Raw genomic sequence first — 25,548 nt, 5'->3', positions numbered from 1 at the left:
TGAGCGTAGTCCCATCCCCAAAGGTTAATTTGCCTGCATTGGTGTTACACAGTGTTTAGTGCTATTGCAATAACCTTGACTCAGGCCTCTAGGAAGACAGGTGGAGTTTGGGGAGGAAAGCAGGAAAACAAAACCGGAGATGACTGCCCATGGCCAAAACAACCTCCTTATAATTAGGTTAGAACGTGGGAGGAATACTAATAAGTAGCAACTCCCCATCCCAATTCTATTTGCCTTAATTTTCCTTGAAGGAATGGGCCTTGGCAGGAGCACCTCCTGGGAAATTCACTCAAAGTGGCTCCTGCTCTGTCTTCTGGGATCCTGCCTTGTTTGTATTCCTGCAGGCTGTTTGGCTATTTTCATCCAATTCCTGCCTTTTCCCTGCCACTTTGCTTGGACCTTTCTTTTCGTGGAGGTTCACATATTTTCACAGGGAGAGACTACATGGATATTAAATGTCCAAATACAATGCCCCAGGGAATATGTGCATTAATAACCTTGTTTTCCAACTGATATCACTAACCACCCAACACAAACCAAGCAAAGAAACCACCACCTGTGTTTTGACAGCTTCTGCATGATGGAAGACAGGCTTCTTGGGAAGAATAATTAGCCAGAAAGAAGAACTTACTTGGTATGACCGAGAGTTTGGTTCCCTTCCCGAAAGTGAGTTGGTAACTCCCAGCCCCAGAGTATGCACAGAGTTTCCTTTCTTTGCAAAAACCCCAGAGATGCTGAGAAAATCAGACCACTCACAGCATAGGAGCAGCTCTGACAAAAGCTCAGACTGTAACAACAACCAGACAATAGGCAAGAGAGAAGGGCATTACAGAGTGGGCTATGGAACAGACCCTTCCTCAGAGTCCTCCAGAGTCCTGGCTGGACTTTCAGAGGTCATCGAATCCATCCTCCTGTCCTCACAATATGTTGTCTGACAGAAGACCTGTCTAGTTATTAACAGCTCCTAGTTTTTATTATAAAGCTTTCCTTTGCTAAAAGCCCTTACATCTAATCAACTGTTCCTTATATCTAATTGAAATCCTGCAAACTGCAGTCTGAGCCCTTTCCCTCTCAAGCTTCCCTGGTTGAAGATGAGATTTCACATAAACATATTCCACAGAGAAACTCATCACAACACACCAAGCTGGTCTCAGTGGTCACTTTTGGGGAGGAGGAAACTGAAACTGAAGGAAGTGGCCAAGGTGAATGCTGGCTTTATCTGTAATTTTTTTTTTTTTTTTTTAAGATGGAGTCTCACTCTGTCGCCCAGGCTGGAGGGCAGTGGCTCACTCTGTCGCCCAGGCTGGAGGGCAGTGGCATGATCTCAGCTCATGGCAACGTCAACCTCCCGGGTTCAAGTGATTCTCCTGCCTCAGCCTCCTGAGTAGCTGGGATTATAGGTGCCTGCCACCACCACTGACTACTTTTTGTATTTTTAGTAGAGATGGGATTTCATCATGTTGGCCAGGCTGATCTCAAACTCCTGACCTGAGGGGATTTGCCCACCTCAGCCTTCCAAAGTGCTGAGATTACAGGTGTAAGCCACTGCGCCTGGACTTCATCTGTAATTTCAATGGTTTACAATGAGAAATTTTAATGTATTACTTGGGCAAATCAAAATGAATAACAACATTAAATAGAAACCTGCAATGTATTTAAAAATGGCTTTTGGGGCTGGGCGTGGTGGCTCACACCTGTAATCCCAGCACTTTGGGAAGCCGGGGTGGGCGGATCATGAGGTCGGGAGATTGAGACCATCCTGGCCAACACGGTGAAACCCTGTCTCTACTAAAAAAAAAAATACAAAAAATTAGCCAGACGTGGTGGTGAGCACCTGTAGTCCCAGCTACTAGGGAGGCTGAGGCAGGAGAATGGCGTAAATCTGGGAGGCAGAGCTTGCAGTGAGCCGACATCACGCCACTGCACTCCAGCCTGGGCGACGGGATCTCAGACAAGCCTTTCTGTGCTTCCCCCAGGCTGAGTAATCTGGTTCTCTGCCCAGGGCTTTGGTCTCCTGGGATCAGAGGAGCAAACTGGGCCAGGATTACGGTCAGAACAAGCTGGAGGCAACTAGGCCAGGGTGCAATGCAGGGCCCAGTTCTGTGTGTGTTCATGACTGTCCCGGTGGCTTTCGAATTATAACAGAATAACCTGTAATTTTCCTGTGCAATGCTAATGGCCCAGCTCCTTCCAAACCTTTCCTGGGGGCAAAAGCGTTCTAGGTACACTGAAAAATAACTCAAGGGAAGAAGCCATTGCTGATGAAAATCAAGGATGGCTAGAAACACTTACTTGCAATCACAGAAAGTCTTGTGCCCTTTCCAAAGACAAGAGGTGTGTTTCCTGAATTCCCACAGTGATTTCCTCCATAACAAAAACCCTGAATGCCTGGCCTTGGTGGTTTTTCCGGAAGTTTCCTCTTGTTGGTCCTCTTCCCTGTTAGAATCATCTAGAAATCTCCCCACTTAACCATAGTTTTTGTTTTTCCTTAGCACGTATTTGCCCACTTCTCCCCCAATCTCTACAAAGTATGGTATAATTAAAATGTTTCTGCTTTGCCTGTCTACCCTGCTGATGAGCTTCCATACATGGAGTTGTAGCTCAGGGATGCATTTCTGAACTGCTTGCAGACTTCTAGCTTATTTTGCCTGTGAAAAATATTCTAAAGGAAATCCCTGTTTCTGACATCATGATGTACTCTTTGCTGTACTAGAAATAAAAAGGAGTGGTCACTTATCCTAAATAAAGAAAAAGATTTGGAAAATGGCATAGAGTGAGAAGGCTCAATGCAAGATGTTGCTCTTGCTGGCATAGTCTCTTTGTTGTCTCTAACATGAAAGTAGCTCTTTAAAAAGTCATCTCTCACTTATCCCTGGAACAAGGGAAATGAGAGATCCTGGGGCATCAAAGCCAGGAATCTCAGCAGAGGCCAAATAAAGAAAAATATATCTTTTGTGGAGGGTGGAAGGAGAAGGGTCATAGGTATGCTGGAGTCATTTCCAAAATCAATTTAGTTGGAGCCAGAAATCACGCTGGGCTTAACAATGTGTCCAAACAAAGGTTACCAGGGACAAGCCTGGGGGAAAGACTGGAAAATAAGTCTGGACAAAGCGTCACGATTCTTTTACTCTTGTTAATAAACAATGAAGAAGATAATTTATATTTGGGTAGCAGGGGACTGGTAGCAACTTTTCCAGCCCTGGAGGGGAGAATTTGGTATTTGGCTCAGCTGCGGAAAGGCTGCGGCCTGGGCCTCTGCAAGAGAAGAGCCCAGGACCTACAGGCCACCCACACGTCTTAGAAACTTTCCTACTCAACACTCACAACACTTCGAACTCAGTGGGAGTCAATACCAGAAAATCACATCAACAGCACTTACTGGGGAGAATATGAAGTCGTGTCCCTTTTCCAAAGATGATTTTGTCACCTCTGTTCACACTGTGATTGGGACCATAACAAAAACTCCTAGTGACTTTTTTTTGGGGAAAGCTACATATTTTTTGATGGAGATTTCACCCTCATGGGACTTAACAGATTCCTATATTGTCTCTTTTCCTGTAATAAACAGGCCTCATTATCAGCTCAGCCATCTTTCTCTGTGTCTTCTAGTTGTTCTGCTTGAATTTTATGCTGCTTATTGCAAATGTGCGGGAGGAAATTGAATGACCCCATTTGACACTGAGAGTGAATTATAAAAGCAACAATTCAACAAACTCCTTTCCAATATCAAACATAATTCTGTTACTGAAGGCAAAAGATACATGGCAGACAGCCACTGAGCTAGGAATCCACTTTTCAGAGCCCAAACAAAAATGGGGCAGGAATGGGTCACTTAGGGCACATATCTGGATTTCCACCTGAGAAGGAACTGCATTACAGAGCCCTCCCGTCACCCTGGCTCTAAGCCTTAAGTTCTAGAATTTGCCATGTCACCAGATTCTGAGGATACCTTGCCTTATGTTTGCTGTACTCACTATAGCCCTGCCCTAGCTGGGGGTCATGAGCATCTTTCATTTTAGCCCAGAGGGATCCCCGTCTTTTAGAAAATATTCTCCTTCCACAGTCCATGGATGTGGTGGTCTCTCACCACCAAGAGATGGAAGCCTTATGCCATTGCCCTCAACCCTGGCAGGATACTTGTTTGACACTTAAAGAACCAAGTCCCATTTTCTCTTCCTCCTTTGGGGTCTACCTGACCTCAAAGATGCTCTTTATCATAGTCGTTAAAAAAAATTAACATGGGATGGATATGTTCACTAGATGTAAAACAAACCTATGGAGTCATCTATCTCATTTCCTTGTCTTCCAGCATTTCCCAAGGCTGAACCATTTAAAACTAGGCTATCCTATTTTAAAGCTCCTTGGGTGAGTCATTCCATAATCTTAATTATAACCTGTTGTAGGTTTTAATAACAGACAGTCAATGTGGTGACACCAGCCTCTTATTTTTTTGGTTGGACATTTGGATGGGTCCTGTTGTCTCCAAAATGGCAATGTGGAGACACAGACACCCCAGGAGCACACCCGGGAATGCCAGGCTCCTGAATGCCTATTTCCCTCCTTTTCAAGGAGGTAGGTTTAAAAAGTTTTATTCCCCATGGAGGAATTGATCATTAAACAAAAATCGTGTTATCATACCTGCCATTTTATTTCACTCTGAATTTCCCTTTAGGTGTTTATAAAGCCACCTGGGATTGTCAATCCATTTCTGAATTGTTTTTTTCTTCCACTGCATTTGCATAGTCAGGCTGTGTTTTTAGTGAAATTTGACATTACGGGACTAGACGTGGACATTTGTCAAAATGCGACAACGTTTGGGTTTCTTATTAGATCTTTTTGAAATGAATATATATGCAGGCACAAGAGACAAAGAAGGTACCTTATAAATATTAGTAACATTTAAAATGAGATAGATTCTCATTTTTAATAGAATGGAAAACAAGTTCTGTGGCTAAAATCAGAGTAAACACACAAATCATTGCAGAATATAGTTTAAGAGATACCGCGGCTGTAATAGCTCATGGCCCCATATCTCTCTAGAAGAAAGAGGGCTAAGCCACCATGTTAAAGGTGATTTGGGGTGGTCTCATTTTGCATTTATCATTATTGCTGTAGTCTCAATAATCACGAATGTTTCATGTGTTTGCAAAAGTCATTTTTCAGGAAGTATATTTGTTTACATATTAAATTAAATCTCCACTAACTTCACGGGATTTATTTGTTTGGTCAAATATCAATAAAACACGGCCACTTACTGGGCTTCACCACCAGCTGAGTTCCACCTCCAAAGATGACTCCGGCATTGTTATTCCCACAGCACTTCCTGCCTTTACTGAAACCACTAGTAAAACCCTACCAAACACATAGCACTGTGGTGAGGGGGCAGTTAGACTCTCCTTGGTTTTTTTTTTTTTTTTTTTTTTTTTTTTGCTTTCCCTGTGTTTCTGGCCTTTTATGATAGGAAGAAAAATTGGTTCTGCAACATAAAGCAAACAATTTCTCCTTTAAAAATGCCAAACTTATGAGCTTTTAAAATTCTTTTGCATTTCTAGGCATAAAACTGCCAAAGCTGAATCTAATTTGTTAACAACTTTTGCTGTCATATGTGTGAGCTCAGCCCTAGACACACAAGTTTGAAGGGACGGTACATTCCCACACCCACAGGGATATTTTCCAGCTACAGAGCCATCCCAGCTCACCTCCAGACTCAGTGATCAAGTTATTTCAAAGCCTTCTCAATGTGTAATAATGCTTATTTGACAGCCTAAAAAACATTTCATGAGGGAAGAGTGGCAAAAGTCAAACAGTTCTATTTTTTTTTCCCAAAGAAGTTCCACCATGGACCCATATGCTGTTTCAGCCAGGAAGAGGTAGAGAGTCTAGGCATGAAATAAATGGGAGAAGTGAACATTTTCTATTATAAAAAAGATTGTATCCTAAAGGCAGAGATAAAGACACACAACAGCTCCTTTATCACAAAGCTGAGCATTGGCTGAGCTTTAGTATACACGGAATATCTGGAGAAAAGAGAGGGGTGAGCATCCCAGACAGTGATACCACGTCACTGACTTTCTCGGTTAAAAGTAAGGCTTATGTAATAGAAATTTAAGCTTGGAGACAGAAGAAGTCCCCAACATGACTGTAACTTGTTGATTCTTATATTTCAACAGGAAGTGTTCAAAACTGATCTCATTTAGTTTATTATGATTCTCATTAAATGCCTGCAGCATTTAGTTGAGAACAATTTGATTTTCTCAACTAAATTTTCCCACAGTAGTCTTTTTCTGCCCTGGGGTTTATCATAAAATTAGCATGTTTCCCCTTCCCTGACTGTGGTGTGCCATCCAGGAGAATGGGAATTTTGACAGCCTGCTATATCATGGCAGATAAGAGATGACAGCAGTGAACAAAGTCAACCTTCGGCCCTCCTTTCCACCAAAGGGTGGCTGTCGCTTCCCACTTGCCATGGACACAGAATCCACCTGACACAGGCCACTACTTACGTACTTGGCTGGACAGCAAGCAGAGTGCCAGTTCCAAAGATGAGCTTGTTTGCCGCACCGCCATAATTCACACAGTCCTTCAGAGCCTTACACTAACCCTCAAGAAGGGGCACGACAGGATGGGGTGAGGACAGCTTTGTGTCTTTCCAGGCTTAGAACGTCTCCGTCCCAGTGCAGCAAAAGCTGACTTGCAGGCATCGCTGCAGCCTTCATATTCCCCTGACATGCCCTGATACTGTCATTTAAGTTACATCCCAAGGCCCAGAACCCTGAGTGACTCCAGCAAGTGATCGAGAGCTTTGCAGGCATCTGCTGTCCATGTGGGACAGCAGCCTGAGGCAAGGATGTCAGGAGAGCTGCAGTCTTGCTATTTTTCACCTTTGAAAATTTCACCATCTTTGGCTGTGACCCTTTCCTTTTTCTCTGAATTTGCTCTTCCAATGGAATGAGGCTGGTTCTGTCCTTGGGAAAGAGTTTTGACCATGTCAGAGGGAATTAGATATTCCCTAACAACCCGGCTCTGCTCTCTTAGAGGGCTACTAAGCATTATTCATTCCGAAAGCTACTAGCCCAAGCAAAAGAGTTAGTGGCTGACATGCTTCTCACTGGGAGTGGAGACCCCATTTGGGTTGAGTGCATTGTCTCCAGCAGGCTGACTTGTTCTTAAAAATATAATCTGCATGCTACACTTTGTGCATTATTCAACTAGTGTCTCATCTCCCTTACAGTCACATCTCTGAGACTTACCTGGCTTTATAATTAGCTTGGTCCCAGCGCCCCAGATTAACTGATAGTTGCTATCCACACAGACACAAAAACCTTAACAAAACCTTCACTGTCCTTCCGGGGATCCTATTAGAGATAAAGCCCAGATAAAAAGTCTAGAGCAAAGCACATGAAACAATGAAACAACGTAGGAATATTGGCTACTGGAGATTATTTGCTCATTTAATTACATTTGATTCCCTTGCCTATTATAGATTCCAGACACAGATGAGGAAATCGAATGACTAAACATCCAAAGTCAATCTAGGTCTCTCTGCATACAAGTGAAGCATAATTCAGAAACAGTTTTCAAATTGGAGAAGTTGAACTTGCTTCACTTTCCCTGATATTTTAAATAAAAATGCAAAAGAGGGAAACAGATCATTTGTTTAGAGTCATAATGCAGCTGACGCTCTAGTGCCTTCTTTTCACTGCTGATAAGATTTTAGTCAGCACCATGGTGTTCACATATAGGTTAAATTGTTCACATATAGATTAATTGGTTTATAGAGGGTTCTGCAGCTATAGGTGCTAAAGGCCCCTACAGAGCTCAGAGTTAGGAAGGGTGGCCTGCAGTGCTGTGAGAACGTGCCTGTTTATAGAAAACACCTTTTCAGGCCGGGTGCAGTGGCTCACGCCTGTAATTTTTGGCAGGCTGAGGCGGGCAGATCACTTGAGGTCAGGAGTTCAAGACCAGCCTGGCCAACATGGTGAAACCCTGTCTCTACTAAAAATACAAAAATTAGCCAGGCATGGTGGCAGGTGCCTGTAATCCCAGCTACTCGGGAGGCTGAGACAGGAGAATCGCTTGAACCCAGGAGGTGGAGGTTGCAGTGAGCCGAGATCATGCCACTGCACTCCAGCCTGGGCAACAAAGAGCAAAACTTCATTTCAAAAAAAAAAAGAAAAAGAAAAAGAAAATACCTTTTCAAAATGGCTCCTTGGTTTCTAGTACTTACTTGGAAAGACATGTAATCTAGTCCCAGTCCCAAAGATGAGCTTGTCGGCGTTATAAGACACAGTGATATTGAGATCTACAAAAACCTCCTAAGCCCCTCTGCTCTTCCCTGTCACTGGCACCAAATGACTATCAATAGCAAAGAAGATTTGGGGATACATTTAAAACACCAAAGCAATCAAAGAGTCAGATTTTGTTTCAGTCAAGTTTCATGTTCTGAAAATGCCTATGGCCTGTGCTTATTATGTTTTCAATGCATTAAGTGACAGCTCAAGACAGTTCACTGTAAGAAAATAGGGAATCTCAAGCTCTAATCCCAGTTATGATTTTTTTTGGTTTGACTTAAATTATTTAACTTGTCTGTGTGTGAGCTTTTCTGTCTGTGACATATGTTTTATGATGTATGACCCTGTTTACCTTATTAGAGAACGTTGTGAAGATAAAAGGGCTGGGGACGGTGCAGTGGGTTACAGCACTGAAATGCATTGTGAATAATGTGGGGAAAATATGATGGTTCAAGTCAAGATATTATTAACATGAATAGCAAGGACTATGCCAGCTGAAGTTTATTGTCAAAATAATAACCACAAAGCTTTCTTAGTAAAAACTGAAGGAGAATATATCTGTCTTGTGTGTTTTTCCACAAGAAAGTTAGTGGAAATAACCACTTAATCTGCCGGAAGAGACAGGCATGGAAAAGGTCAGCTGGATTCTGAAGTCTGGCTGCCCGGGGAGAAGAAGAAATGCCTGTCCTCCCACAGCAGTGAGTGAACATAGATTAGGTTCCCACGACATGCTAATGCCCTTGGCTGCTGGCAGCATTAAATGGAACCAATTAAAATTATTTTAAAAAATGAATTTGACCATCTTAATGGTCAAACTGGCTGTGTAGGTAGACCCAGAGACTGTTTCTCATCAGTGACTGGAAAATGGGTGTGTGTGTGTGTGTGTGTGTGTGTGTGTGTGTGTGTGTGAAGAACTGTTCTATACGATTTAAGGACATAACAGCCCACAGAAATGAGAAAAGATATACTTACGTGGTGAAACAATCACTTGAGTGCCGGACCCAAAATGCAGCACATTCCCGAAGCCTATCCACAATGGCTTATTCTTTTACAAAAACCTTGTTATCTCTTCATGTTTTGTGTCCCAAGGTGGAAGCTAAAGCTTCCCAGGCATGAGAGAGGATTCAGACACACGTATCATGAACGCCATGGTGTTCCTTATTTCGTGTCAGCCCTTCCTTCCTGAGGCTTTTCCTCATCCTGGGCCCAGCTCCAGCCCTCATGCAGGCAGTCTGTGTCCCTTGGTGGCCACCTCCACCTCTGCAGCGGCTCTGCTGGGGCCAACCCTCAGCAAAGATTCCCTCAGGGCCCTGAGCCATTTGAGGATCACTCAAGGAGCTAGGAAACTCCTCAGAAATATAGCTGATGGTTACAGAGGCAGGCAGCAGTGTGCGTGGGGGTGCCGGTGCTGGGCATGGGCATAGCAGTCAGGAATTCAAAGGAGGGAGCAGGGATTTACATACAGGAGTTGGAGATGGAAGGAATAGGATCTAGAGAGGAAGGGTCTGAAAACAAAGGCAAGAAGGGTAGACACACACTAACAAAGGATATCAAAATTAGTCACGCTTTGCTTGGTGAGCACACACAAGTTCTAGGGGAAAGAAATTTTCCTGGCTGTGTCAGTTGCCCTGACCTATTTAGTACTGTTCTACCTCCTGTGACAACCTCTTAGGTGCAGCTGAGACGCCCTACACCACAAACAGAGACCACGTCCCTGTCTTATTTCTGTCTCAGAGAGCCATCTGACCAAATGTTCTACACGAGGGGGTAGGAACAGCAGCCACAAAAAGATACTCAGAATCTGTTTCTCTCCTCCTAATTAGGCTGTCAATCTGTTTAGCTAATAAGTCGTATAAAGTGTCTCAATCTCTTCTAAGGAAAGGAGTCATATAAATGCAAAATAGCAGCAGCAATAAGTCAAATGGCTTGCTGGGTATCTTTTCTTCGTGTGAAGAGATGCTGTTTAGTAGAAGGAAAACTTTCTGTGTGGAGAGGAGACAGACTGGGAAAAAGCACAACAGCATTCGTTTTTATTAGGATGAGTCTATACAGCACAAAGTAAAACAGATTTGGCAATTATTTAGGTAATGTGACATTCAATTCATGCAATTTTGAGCACAAAGAAGTTTCTCAAGGAAGTCCCTAAATATCTGGATCAGCTACCAACATTAATCAAAGTAACTGGACAATTGGGCTGTATAGACACAAACTAATAAATGTACCCTGAGATAGTTCTTCAGAAGGGCTTATATTTTATAAATCTAACATTAAAACTTGCCCGATATTTGTAATCACTGTCTTCATTTTGGCACTGCAATGAACAGTTCCCAATTTTTCTTACAACATGTCTTACATTTAGAGCCGCAAAGGTAAGGGTGACCTTCTCCCTAGAGAGTTTTATCAGGTTAACACATGGAAGCTCATTTAGAAATTCATTAGGTCTCTGGGATGTGAGAACTCGTCATTACAGATTAAGAACTGTTTTGTCAAGTGGTAAGGACTTACAGGGAATAACGGTGAGTCTTGTTCCAGTCCCAAAGAAGAGGTTGTTTGCCCCAGAGTTTGACACAGTGTTTCTGCCCAGTACAAAAACACTCTCCTACTAAGTTAAATTTTCTTCCTCTCCTTCCTCCTTATTTAACATATTTATTTTATATTTTTAAATGTATATTTTTAGAGACAAGATCTTACTTTGTTGTCCAGGCTGGAGTGCACTGGTGTGATCTTGGCTCACTGTAGCCTTGACCTCCTGGGAACAAGTGATCCTCCTACCTCAACCTCTTCAGTAGCTAGGATGACAGTTGCATGCCACCATGCCTGGCTGTTTTTTAAAAAAATATTATTTATTTATTTTTGTAGAGATGGGGGTCTCACTGTGTTGCCCAGGGTGCTCTTGAACTCCTGGCCTCAAGTGGTCCTCCTGCCTCAGCCTTCCAAAATGCTGAGATTACAGGTGAGAGCCACTGCTCCCAGCTTCCTTCTTCTTCTTTTTTTTTTTTTTTTGAGACGGAGTCTCGCTCTGTCGCCCAGGCTGGAGTGCAGTGGTGCGATCTCGGTAGTGGCGCAAACTCCGCCTCCCAGGTTCACACCATTCTTCTGCCTCAGCCTCCGTAGTAGTTGGGACTACAGGCGCCCGCCACCACGCCTGGCTAATTTTTTGTATTTTTTTTAGTAGAGACGGGGTTTCACCGTGTTAGCCAGGATGGTTTCGAACTCCTGACCTCGTGATCTGCCCGCCTTGGCCTCCCAAAGTGCTGGGATTACAGGCGTGAGCCACCGCGCCCAGCCCCAGCTTCCTTCTATAACGTTTGCCGGGGGTATGTTACACACATTTGGACTTCTGCTTGGTGATAATCTTTGCCAAACCTTCCAACAAGAAGTGCTGTCTTCCATGTTTCCTAACAATCCGGACAACTAATAGTCCCCTTTCCCTCTCTCTCCCCATTTTTTTCCCCCAAACAAAAACATATCATTTCCAGGCTACCCATTTTCTCCTTGGAAGACAGTACTTGAATAATTCTGGTGGTCACAAGGGTGGATTCTACTTTAGTATATTATTATGAAAAATCACCTTCTTTTTTGTGAACCACCCACATTTGATGTTTTTATTTCTTCCAAGTCAGCCAAACTGACATTCTCTCAGCCTTAACCTAGGAATTCCAGATCCAATACACCCCTCTTTTTGCCACTAGCTGAAACCAAGTGAGTTAGAAAAGACCATATTAACCAGACTTTACACACATTCTACTTACTTTTATAAAAGGAAAATATAACCTAAGAGTAAGAGTCTTTGGTTAGAAGTTGAGACAGAGAAGATTAAACAAAAAATGAACAGAGTAGATAACTGAACTTCACTTGGAAACATCCAGACCTACCTGGTTTTACTTGTAAAGTTGTCCCTTGCCCAAAGATTAGTTTGCCTGTGTTGCTAGAGCCACACTCTAATGCTGTACTTTACAAAAACCATAAATGGGGATCATTTCCATTTTTCTTCCTTCCCTCCAGCAACCTGACATAGTAGCAATAAAAACATATTAACCGAAAACTTTCTATCAGCCTGCCACTATGCAAAGTCCATTACAGGTATTAGCTCTTTAAATCTCATAACATCTCAGTGAGCTAGGTACTATTACCATCCCCATTTTACAGATGAGAAAAATGAGGCATAAACAGATTAAGTGACCTGCAGAGTTAGGATTTGCCTGAACAGTTTGATTCCAAAATTCATATTCTTAACCACTATGCCATACCTTTCATTAGCCACCCTCCCCTGCCTTCCATTTTGGGTTCTCCTTTGAAGTGTGTGTACCAGTCACATTGATAAAATAGTTCATTGACCTAATAAATATATCCTGAGATAGTTCTTCTGAAAGACTTACATTTCATAAACTTAATATTAAAACAAATCCAATATTTATACCCATTATCTTCATTTTGGCACTGTAACAGACATTTCCCATTCTTTTTTTCCTGCATGTGTCTTATATTTAGAGCTGCAAAGTAAAGGATGACCTTCTCCCCAGAGAGTCTTATCAGGTTAGCATATAGAAGCCCATTTAGAAATTTATTAATGTCTATATCAAAGATGTCTTTCCTGAAGCCCTTTGGTTCTGCTGTACAACTCCCCTTGCCCTTATCCAGCTTTGCCAAGCCTGGAGCTCCAGAACTGACTCAGGACCTGGCCCCAGCCAAAGCCACAGCAAACACTGCTGGGAACACAATTTGGTGTGCGGAACAAAATTCCGAACAGTGTAGGTGGTCTATAAGATGCTCCTGAAGACTCTTGCAGAGAATAACTTCTCAGAAGAGGCCAGAATTAGGATGAAATCAGTTCCTTTCCTGTTACCTCTAACAAATCCACAATAAGGCTCTAAGCCAAAGAGAACTGAGAGATGCAGGAGTTATATGGCAAGTTTGAGTCATTCTGGATAATCCACAGTGGGGAGATGTGCTCTAGCATGGTCACTAGCATGACTGTGAGTCCCGAGAGTTCCCAGCACTTGACCCGTCTTTGGCCGGAAAGTAACCACGGTGAGGTTGGCACAGTGCAGACTAAAGCAGCCATGAAATGTGCTGCACACTCTCACCTGTAATATTCAGTGCTCCCAGACAGGCCTTTTTGGAATGCACGAATGTGTTTGCTCTCTAAGAAAACAGCTGACCACTCCAATGGCCTTCCTACTCTGCTCATCTGGATCCCTCTATCTAGTTATTCTGATTGAGGGGTAGGCAAGGGTTCAGCTTTGGTGGACAGGAAGAAAACACTAGCCATAAGTAGATACCTTAAACATCGGGGCTAAAAAAGAAGGAGGCAATTTCTGAGATATTTCAAACTGCACAGACAGGTTTGACAGAGTTAACATGAAGACTCACTTGGATTTACTGCCAGGCTTGTTCCCAATCCCCAAATCAGCTTACGGTTGTTGCCAGCATTACACAGTCATAGAAAGCTTTACCAAAACCGACCAGGCCAATGTGTATCAGGAAATCCCTTTCAATCCCCAAATCTGGCCGGCGTGCTCCTCCAGCTGGGACCCTAGCCAAAGAGGCAGCGGAAAAGACTGTTTATTATGGCGGTCTATTCACAGCATGGTCTGGGTGGAAAGGCTCTTCTGAGGTTAACTAGTTCATCCTTCCACCTCCTGACAAAGCTGCCTTCTGACCAGGCCAGCAAGGAGCATAATCCTGACAAAGCTGCTGGAGAAGGATTCCCCCACTGCAGTGCTCATCCAGCCCGTGTTCTACTCAGTCAGACTTTCTGACCCAAATGGTTAAGACAAAAAGGACAAGAAATCTGTTTTTCTCCAGCACATTTGTTCCCACGCCAGACAGTTACATGTATGTCCATTTTCATATATACATATGCCATGTATCGATAACAGGTAACCATTAGAATCAATATAAAAAATAAAATTAAGTAGAGAAAACAGAAAACAGAGCTCAGTGCTATGGCTTCCTTTTGAAATTAGAGCATTCATTATGGATTCAGCAGAGATACTCACGGGGTTTGACCATTAACCTTGTTCCCCCTCCAAAGGTGAGCACGTTGCCTGCATTATTATTCACACAGTAATGTTCAGCTGAGCAAAAACCTCCTAGAAACTGAACTAAGTTTTCCCTAAAGATCTTCTGGAAGGAGTGATATCGTGAGCACAGAGAATATTAAGTAATTGTCACAGTAATAACCTGGCACAGGATCCCAGTATCAGTTTGGATTTCAGGACTATTTCCACACTGGATAAATAAAGGATAGTCTTTCTACATGTTCTAAAGAAAGAGTTTTCCTGCACAAGCCCAGAATACTGAATGCCAAAATCCTAGCATATCCACTGGTGTTTTAGATAATAATTCTCCAGGGTTCTGAAAATCGTATACCTCACTTGGACAAAGTAGGAACAGTTTATGTCCATAGCACCAAAGCAAAAGCAACCAGAGAGACTGTTGTCACAGTGGGAGGGACTGAGGGAAGCTGTCATGGCCCACCTGGCAGGAGGTGTTGGCGTGCTGATCACACCTTCTGGGTGCTGGAGCCAGGCACCTCTGACCGAGGTCAGCTCAGGAACATCTGAAGGGATGCCCAACCTTTTCAATCCACAGAACTCGAGACAGTCCTATGCAGTTGTCTTCCCTGGAATCCACCCTGGACTCCAACTCCAGATCTTTTCATCCCCTGCTTTGCTAGTCACCAGGAAAAGGACTTTTCACCACTTCCTATCCTTGTCCTAGGAGAGACTTTTCTACTCTTACTGTCCCTTCCCCAAGACATAACACAGCTCAAGGACTAATCAGAAATAATCCTCTTTTGAGAAAGTGACTTCTCCCATTTTTCCTGCACGATCCTTTTGAGCGTCTCTCAATTTTGAGGCACCTCACAGAAAGTCTGAGCCCAAAACTCCATGGGCACCACCACTGAGTGGCCAGCATGGTCTCCTCCCACTTCCTCACCCCTGGTCACATTGAGGACCAGGGGCTTAATAACTGGTGTTAGGAATGGAGCACTCCAAAGGGAAACCAAGAAACATGCAGCCTGTAAATCTACTTGGATTATATTAGTGTTATTTCAGGGACAGAGCTCTCCTTTCCAAACCCATTACAGAAACCATCTCTTTCCTTCCTCCTTTGCTTCTTTGTCTGATGGATCTCTTACCTTGGCCTGCTTAATTAAAAAATGATATGATTTTTCACTCTTCCTATGAAATGAAATCTGGTGATGCCTGTGCTGGGTCTCAAGGCTGAGAGACGGTGAGACCAAATTTTGTCACCTGTGCAAGCCTGTTTTAGGTGGTAGGTCCAGGATGTCTGATGTATGGACACAGGGTACAGGTGTGGGCATGTGTAAATACTCAAGGGAGGCAGATGCCTAGTTTTCCTGGAGCAGAGCATTCATGAAAGGGAATCGCTGGAAGTAAATTTGGAGAACAGAAAGGGCCCAGATTTCAGAGAGCTTTGAGTGACATGCTAGGATCTGGACATGATTCCCCTTGAGATGATTTCTCAAAATACGAATGCCCAGATGAAGCATTGAGTTGCACAGAGGAGAGAGGCATAAAAAGAGGCAGAAAAATGGGTGAAAATGTAAAGTGAGAACATAGTTTTAAAAGAAGAGAATAAAGAACACAGAACTCCTGTTGTGTTTACAGGAGTTTTGTGAGGCCTTCAAGTCATAAACATTTTTCTAATGATGGATACAATTCTTATGAAATCGGCAGTAAGTCCACCATGGTAAGCCCCAGAGCTCTCCTTCACCCCTCCTGTCCAGAGTAGAGGGACCCAGAATTGCCGCTTCAGATAGCAGTGACTTTAGCTTGCACAGTTTACACGGGTACTTCCCTTGTCCTACCTCCCCTTGTCCCTCAAACATGAACACCAACAACCTTTAAAATAAAGCCTGTCTTGTCTGTAATACTCACTTGCTAAAACCTTCAGCCTGGTGCCTGTTCCAAAGATGTATTTGTAGGTTCCTGAGGTAGTCACAGTGTTATGTGTCTCTACATAAACCAACATAATGTTACCATTTATGGAAGCAGCTTTACTCTTCATGAATAAATAGGGCATTACATGCACTTTCACCATTGAAAGGCCTTGACCTCATATTTTTCTAAAAGTAATTTATTTGGGATTATATCTTAATTCATACAGAAAGTCTTCACTGCTTCTATTGGGTCCGCGTTTGCAAAAGTTCTTCAATCTCATGCTATCTTTATGCATGTTTATTAATTAAAGAGTCTGATTTAGTGAACTACGAGGACTTAAACACCTAAATGACTGTTGAACCCTCTGAAATATTCCATCTAGGATTCCCCCTGAGAGCCAGTTGATGAGTCACATAAACAAACCCATGACATTATTTTATAGTTGCATCTATTTTTGGATCCAAAACAGTATCAGTAACTAGTTGATTCTCTCCTCTATTTAATAGCCTTGGTTCTGAAAGGATTTTGCTTATCAGTAAAAGTAAAATCCACCTTTAAAAGATAAAGCCATCATGGATGCTACAAAAATAAAGTGTTTTGGCCTTTGAGGGTGGTTTCAGGAAAGGGGCAAGCAATGGACAGTGTTGGATGCTTCAAGCTCAGTGCTTTGACTGGGCCACTCATTGAAATGTATAAACTCGATTTGTTAACAAATCAGCCCCATTACCTTATTGTCACAGTTGGTTCGTGTGCAGAGGACTGTTGATGAAATACTACTGAAATGTGAGATGGCAGACATTTTTGCAAATAGGGTGCCTGCAGGAAAGCACCCTGTTTCTATAATTCTAGCAGATAAAACCCCAATAACAACAAAAACCACACTGAATTCTGCAAGTGTGGAGACAATTTGTAAAATTTTCAATATTCCTTTTTATAATCTATCATGATTACCCTCTCCCTCACAGCTTCACAACTCGGATAAATATTCTGTTTTATTACAGATAATCCAGTGGATGTGGGGAGGCCCTCCACAGTCCTGGGATTCTCTGCCTCTCCCATAGGGTTGGCTCGGCCAGCCTAGTTAAGGGGGTGAAGTCCATGTGGGGACCTGCTTTGTCCCCACAGTGAGGAAGGAGGCTATGCAAACAGAAGCATCGTTGTGATAAATCAAGGGCTCTGTTCTCTCTCTAGAGAAAGTTACATTGTTCTGCTATTCTCGTAGAGGAAGAAAGCCACGCCAAGCTTGGAACTCCTGCTGCCCTCCCTTCACTTGAGTCCTCAGTCCACTCGCCTTATTTTTCTGTTTTTCTTTCTTTTTGTTTCTGAGACAGAGTCTCGCTCTATCACCCAGGCTGGAATGCAGTGGCACGATCTAGGCTCACTGCAATCTCTGTCTCCCAGGTTCAAGCGATTCTGTTGCCTTAGCTTCCCAAGTAGCTGGAATTACAGGTTCCCGCCACCATGCCCGGATAATTTTTGTATTTTTAGTAGAGACGGGGTTTCATCATGTTGGTCAGGCTGGTCTTGAACTCTTGACCTCAAGCTATCCACCCGGCTCAGCCTCCTGAAGTGCTAGAATTACAGGCATGAGCCACCGCGCCCAGCCCACTCACCTTATTTTTTAATTCTACCAGACAACACAAGCATCAACTCAACAGGGTCCTTGCCACTTATCTGTTGAGGACACACTTCCTTGGCTATGCCATTGCTTTGGTAGCTTCCCTTTTCATGGGCTTGTTTCTGTCTCTATCACAAAGTTTTGCTTCTTATCTCTGCCTTTCCCAAAGCCACACCGTGCTTTGTGGACCTTTGAAAAACAGTGATTGCAGTATTAGTACAATTTATCAAACTGCCCCGAGACCTGATAACCAAATCCAGCCTCCAGGGAAACATGTATTCATATCTTGCTCACACATCAGACATAGTTAACAACTGCATGCTAAGCAAAGCCATTAAATTCAGCTGTGTTTCAACAGGTCCCGTTGGATTTCTTTCCAGAAAGAACAATGAGTAAACCACAAGAACTCACGGGGTGTGACCAACAGCGAGGTGCCTTTGCCGAAGTTGAGTGCATACCCGGAGTTTGAGTTCCACAGTGCGTTCTCCCTAAACAAAAAACCCCTTGCAGTAGCCACCATGTCCCTTCTCCTATGATTCCTATTAAAGCTAATGTCTGAAGACCAATCACACAGCAGTCACACAGACTGTGGGTCATCCATGGGCCCTTGATGGTGTAAATAAAGCTTCTCTCTTCCATGAGACCATTGCTGACAAGGTCACCACTCCCCACAGTGATGTGGGTGATCAATATTGAGATCTGCCATCTGAGGGAGGGGGCCCTGTGACATGTTATGAAGTCTGGAGTTTTCCTATGTCCAGCAGAAGGACGTGCTGGTCTGGACTGGGAACGGACAGGGGCATGGACAGAAACAATTGTGTGGGGTTCAACGGTGAAGGTGGGGGGAAGATATCACAGAGAAAGGAGTTGGTAAGTCTCTTCTCACTCACTCTGCATTGTACTTTAGTTGCACTTACTGCCTTTGCTTTTACTGCACCAATGTTCTAACAAGTTAAGGGTATAGGATGTTAAGCAAGTTTCCTTAGTGTGTCTCCAAAACAGTCACTGGAAGGTCATTCTAGCCCACTTCATCCCATTACGCATAACACATATCACTCTGGAAAAGTTATCCGAGTATTCAGGACTCTCTGTTCTCTATTCGAGAGCCCTTTCAGGCTGTTGCCCAGAGTGACAAAGTACTGATGATAAATCAGGACTTTGAATCCCCAACACTTACTTGGTTTAACAGAGAGTTTAGTGCCTTTTCCAAAGATGAGCTTTCCTTGGCTTCCTCCATAATTCACACAGTCCTATGGGGCTTTACAATAATCAACAGGTGGGAAGGATGGAGGGGAAGACTGAGCAAGTGAGATCACCTTCCCCTCTAGTGGAAGTCTCCCCACCTTGCAGCCTCTGTTTCCAGTTCCTTTGCAAGGTCAGGACAGTTCTCTAAAATTAACAGCTGGCTGTGCAGATAGATCTGAACTTGATCTTAAATCCCCTGTTTTGTTCCTAGGACACTGGGTTCTGACAGAATGCTTGTGCCAGAGGCACAAGAGGACAATAGCAAGGTTGGGCAGAACCATCCCACCCAGCACAGGAGGTCAACGTCGAGGTCCCAGGGCCTACTTTAGGGACCAGGAGCACCATGCCACTTTCTCAGCCATATTTCTTTTTCTTTCTTTTTTTGAGATGTAGTCTCGCTCTGTCGCCAGGCTGGAGTGCAGTGGCACGATCTCAGCTCATGGCAACCTCCGCCTTCCAGGTTCAAGCGATTCTCCTGCCTCAGCCTCTTGAGTAGCTGGGACTACCGGCGCGTGCCACCATGCCCAGCTAATTTTTTTGTATTTTTAGTAGAGATGGGGTTTCACCATGTTGGCCAGGATGGTCTCCATCTCTTGACCTCATGATCTGCCCACCTCAGCCTCCAAAAGTGCTGGGATTACAGGAGTGAGCCACCGCACCCGACTTACATTTAGCATTTTTATATATCCAGAGCCAATGAAGAAACCAGTGAAATTTTCTACTTCTTCTTGACCTAATCCTTAGGATTGCCAGAATTCATCAACTAACAGACTTCCAACCAGCTCAGGGTCTCAGGCACAAAGAAACCAGGTACTTAGATCCTTTTGGGAGTGGCAGTGTCTTAACCCCACAGAAACTGCCCAGAACAGCACCATCGCTCACTCAGGTCAGCTTTTAAGATTGACCCATTCCCCCAACTTACTTGGTTTTACTGTCAGTCTGGTCCCTGCTCCAAACTGTATGTCATTGTTATTGTCACAGTAATACATGCTCTAACAAAAACCTCCTGGGGAAAACTTGCAGCCACCTCCCAGCATGGCAGGGACAAGGGGAAGCAGCACTGACAAGTACCACACCACACAAAGTTCCATTCTCCTTTTCCTACAGAAATGGGGTCATTTTGTCATGCTTCTAGACTGTAAATATGGGCACTTATCAGTGCACTGAGCAGTTGAGACCCCAAATTGGCACACTGGGACATAATCAGCTTTCAAACAGGTCCCCAAATGGTGCATAAACCAACACTGCAAACAAATTATGCCCAGGTACACTATTTGTCTTCAGGGACCACTTTGTATGAAGAACTGCATGAGAAGTTCTACAATTTGCATCTTACTCATGGGTCAAAATACTCAAACTACTCATCTATGTAATTTCATATAAATTATCATGTATTTGTTTCATAATTGCACATAATGAAACATGGCAGTGCTTTGGGGGAGAGGAGTTGGCATTTGTTTATGTTCTTAGAGGGTCAAGGTTTTGCTTTTACTTCGCCAATGTTCTAACAAGTTAAGGATATAGGATGCTAAGCAAGTTTCCTTAGTGTGTCTCCAAAACAGTCACTGGAAGGTCATTCTAGCCCACTTCATCCCATTACGCATAACACATATCACTCTGGAAAAGTTATCCGAGTATTCAGGACTCTCTGTTCTCTATTCGAGAGCCCTTTCATTTTGCTGCCCAGAGTGACATCATCAGAGACAAAGTCCTGATGATAAATTAATTCCCAAACCACGTTCTAAAGGAAATACACAGGGTAATAAAGACTGAAGAAGCTTGGAGCAGAGAGGTTCTGTTTTCACAGGTGGAAAGGAAAGCCTCCGTAACAGGTATAAAAATAGCACAAGAACTGACTGAATGCAGATATGTATCCTCAGTGAGATCACCTCCCACTGGAAGGAAGGAAGGACTACATCCAACCAGGATATCCCCTCTGCAGTATCCCTTGTTTTAAAGGAACACACAGTTAAGTTACCTCACGGTTTCTGTTACCTACCAAGCGTGACCTGAAGTCTTGTTCCAGTCCCAAAGGTGAGTTTACCGGCAGTGCCGGTATTTACACTGTGAGAGGCTTCATAACAGAAACCCGCTGCTTGACTTTCCATCTGGTGTTCGCTCCCTCACTCAGAACTCTCCCCATGATCTCTCCCAGATGGGCAGCCTGGGTGAGCCCTCACAGATTCATTTCCCTTTCCCAGATTCCACAGTATTAATTCCTATGAGGGCAGCAGGGCTCTGGCCAGATACTCACTTGACTAACATTACCTTCTGGTTGCCCTCTTTGACCTCAGTTGATCATGGGGTGCTGACTAGATGGTTAAGGCTGAGTCAAGCTCAACTCTGAAGACATTGAGAATTGAATTCTTTGTCCTTTCTGTTTCTGGGTTTTATCTTAATGAATCCCTCTTGTCATACTTGATGAGTGATGGGGCCGAGAAATCAAATGATTAATAACTGCTCTAATTTAAGGTCCCTAAGTCAGGCAGAGAAGAGGGTATAAAGACAGAAAAGGAGAAATGGCCAAATCTCTATCTACACAGCCATTTCCACATTTCCTATGAAAGCAATTTTCGTTGCAAAGGTGCTGCTGGCAAAGTGGCCTCCATTTGTTCGTGACCCATCCTAAGCTCATATCTTTTGTCTGCTGGCATCCACATTTTCCAATGATGGACTGCTACTCAAATACAGTTGCCAAAGGGCAGATCTCAGGAGTCCTCCAAAGCGTAAACTGCATCACCTCCTTCTCTACATGGCTCAGAACCCCCCATGTACTTAGGATAGTGCCAACAATGGTAGTGGCACCAGAAGCACATGAGCCAGGGTTTAGAAATGTCCCCATGAGGACTGCATTTTGAACCCCACCTCCCAGGCAAAAGCACTTACAGGGCTGGACGATTAGATGAGTCCCTTTGCCAAAGGTGAGTCTGTCAGCACCTCCTCCTGAATACACACTGTGGGCCAACCCTTCACATAAACCCCTCTGCCAGAAAAACTCATGCTCTGAACCTCCCAGAACCTCCACAGCTGCTCTGAAACCCACAGACACCAGGTACAGCTAATAGCCCTGGTCATTGCTACTGGTCACTTCTCCCTCTCCTCTGTTGCTGGCATAAAAGCTTGAAACACACATAACCAGAGTAAGGGCCCTGGAGATGATGACTGCAGTTTCTTGACACACTGCCAACCAACTGCATCACCATTAGCTTCTTTATGAATGTGGACCTGGCCACAAGACCCTCATGTAGGAGAGATGGGAAGAATGGAGGGCCCTTAGCCACAAATATTAAAAGGAGTATGAAAAGACACTATGGTTTGTTGATCTGGAATCCAAAGGAGGACAACTCAAATGTCAGGCTAGAACAAATAATAGGAAAAGGCATAAAGATCTTACTTTCTGCTCAGACTTACTGGGCCTAACTGCTAAATGAGTCCCGGTCCCAAAAGTCAGCTTGTCTCCGCTGCTTTTCTTCTCACGGCTGTCAGCAGCTTTACAGAAACAGGGCAGACACCTGTCACCAGTGTCTCCTCACCAACCTGTCTACCCAGGCTTTTTCATGACACTGATCCCACAAATGCCCTACAAAGCCCAGCAGTGTGCAGCTTTTCTTACACATCTCTAAGTCACAGGCTCAGGATAAATCTCCAAGCTCGAAACTACAGATTGAGCTTCCATTTTGGAAGTCTAGACACCCAAACAGCAAGCACTGTGGTCCACAGAGATGCTGACAATTTTTTTTTCAAATTTAACTCAATTTTAAAACTGTGGGTCTCACCAGTGAATGGATGTGATTAACGCTCTCAAAGGAAACACATGGAAATTCTTAATGAATCACACTAATGAAATACTTATGTTGCACCTGGAGTTTCACTTTTCCTTTCTTTAGAATCAAATACTTCTCAACCAGAAAAAGTTTATTTAATATGCAATGAAACCCAGGTTGGGACTTGAGTGTGTTTTATACTCACAAGGCTTGACTCTCAGAATGGTTCCTGCGCCAAAGACCAGCTTGTTTCCATAGTCCACACAGCATCAAACTCCTCTACAAAAACAGTGGTTGAGCATGGGTGGTGTGTGGGGTGGGGCTAAGTTACTTGGTTCTGGAAACAGAGGACTGTTCCACTTTGCCTTTAGGACCTGTTGATATTTGCCCAAGAAGCTGAAGACATTGTAATAATTGCAGAAACTTGTAAAAGTAAAAAGACTGACTGTTTATAGGAATTTGGCTCTGTCTGCCCTTTGCTGCTTGGACTAGGATAAATGCTACAACTCCCCCAAGGTTTACTGTATCTTTTCTTTCAGGATTTTTCTAGTCCTCTAGCCAGAATTTTCTTTCATCTCATTAATTCTAATCATAGCCTCTTGTTCCAAATAATTCCACTCTGCTGTGATGTCCTCTAGTTTCAAAACCCTTAGCAACCACCAACCACTAACAGCTTCTGGAAGCACGGCTTGGAAAACGAACTTGTTATAGCTGGCTTCCACATAAAGTTTTCAAATATTTGGGGCTCTGGTTTAGAGCCCCTCTGACTGTCCCTTGCTGGGTAAGGCTTTCTTATGCTGAGTTGCTCTTAGTAGCAGTGGGATTTTCCCTGCATGTCTTACGTTCTCACCTGGGGACCGTTCCCTGAACGGTTGTGGCTACTATAGCACCTGTGGGAGGGAGCAGACTGACCGTCACTGGGTCCCTCCAGGTCCCACGGCTCAGCTCTGCTGCAGTCTCACTTTGTAAGTCTGGAACTCTCTGAGCCCTCTGTCCTTAGATACAGAGTGAGGAGAGACCATTTTTCTATCTTATCCAGAAAGAAGAAAAAGACTTTGATGTTTAAAGGTGCTTTATCCAACCTAGCTGAGAGGTGCTTTGTAATGTAATTGTCACTATAAAAGTCTGACCTACCCAGATCCTCAATACTCATGCGTTTAGTTTCTAATGCAGCAAAATAGAACAAAGATTCTTCTAGGCAACTGAGTGGTTAAGACAGAAAGGTTCCATACTTCAGTTCTCGCTCTTGCAAGCTGCTTTCCATTCCATTTTCTGTGGTTGTCTTTGGTTACAAAGTGAACATATTCAAATTTTCCACAGCTTTTAATTGCAGGTGCAAAAGAATATATTTGCCTATGTTTCTCACATTCTTCTACCCTGTGTATATATATCCAGTATCTCTCTTTCTCTCTATCATTTATCTATCTCAGAAATAGTTGTTTTTAACAGTTAATTCTGTGCCTCACCCAAATACCCAAATTGTCATTAACTAAATGCAGATGTGCTGCCGCACTGATAAACTTCATTGGAAAAAAGGAAAAAACCAAACCCAGAGATTTCCAAGTTTAAACTTTCCCCCTGAGATCAGTGCTTAGTCTTCTATTTAGATAATCCTGCCCCACCCAGAGCACTAGCTCTTAGCACCTTTCCCGATACCTTGCCATTTGCAGAGAGAGACACAACACTGAATTAGTTTTGTAAAATTATACTGCCTGACGTTCCGTCTGCCTGCCTCTCTGGGTCTCTTGGTTTGCTTGTCTCTTTGATATTCTATGTTTCTACCATTTCTCCCAAACACTTGCAGTACTCAAAGCTAAAATTATCAAACAAGATAAAAGTGAAGATGCAGTCATTCTGCCTGAATTCTCTTCACATGCCATATTAGCACTTGATGGCAGCAGCAAAAACAGAATTGTGAATCATATTTTCTAGTTTTGAATTAAATAGTCAGGACTGGAGTTCCCCTGGAAAACTCAGATATTTGGCTGCCACCTGTCTCTGCTAGTTATGAACAAGGACAGATGAAAATTCTCTAAGCCTGCCTGTTTACTATGACCCCCAGAATCTTATGCAGGCTGACTTCCTGACCAAGGATGAAGAACTTACTGGGTATGATGGTGAGTCTTGTTCCAGTCCCAAAGGTTAATTTCTCATTTCCAAAGTTAGATACACAGTGTTCTAAGTCATTGCAAAAACCATCATTCTAAACTCTCCAAACTCTACTGCAAGCCCCTGCCCCATTTCTTGCAAATCTCCTTCCTACAATGCTTCCACAACATCAAAGGCACCAATGACCCTTTCCTACCATTTCCTGCTGGAACAGCTGAGATCAACCGGAATGAAAGGCTGTAATTAGGAGAGGCTTGACATGTGCGATCTGTTTTGATTTTTCTGCCACGTTTTTCTTCAGAGAGAAACAGAAAGCCGCTTTCTCTCTCCAGGTGGTATCTATCAGTGCATCCCCCAGGTCTAAATACAAGAGCGCGTGTGGACCCCCTGCCATCTTTCTCATCCTTTTACACCATCCCATATTCGGTTTTCTGTAAAGTCACCTCATTTGCCTTCTAGCCTCCTAGTCCCTCTCCTCTCAGTTGAGAATGTCCCTCCATTCTCTGCTCCTGAGGCCTGTGCCACAAAGGGCCCAGCTTCTCTGGTTGGCACAGATGTGAGGGTGAGCTAGAGAGGCCAGCTGTCACTGCAAGTGACATCGCCTGCAC

The 25,548-nt window shown here is 43.6% G+C and overlaps 1 gene segment (V, D, J or C); it reads right to left on the bottom strand.

The window, feature by feature from the left end:
* LOC116484549 (T cell receptor alpha chain constant-like) overlaps positions 1–25,548 on the bottom strand; it is a 544,481-nt gene that overhangs the window by 35,168 nt on the left and 483,765 nt on the right.

This window comes from Hylobates moloch, unplaced genomic scaffold, assembly GCF_009828535.3.
Source record: "Hylobates moloch isolate HMO894 unplaced genomic scaffold, HMol_V3 SCAFFOLD_16, whole genome shotgun sequence".
In the NCBI taxonomy this organism is placed as follows: Eukaryota; Metazoa; Chordata; class Mammalia; order Primates; family Hylobatidae; genus Hylobates; species Hylobates moloch.
Note: the sequence above shows the minus strand (reverse complement) of the source record. Positions and strands in the feature narration are given on the sequence as shown.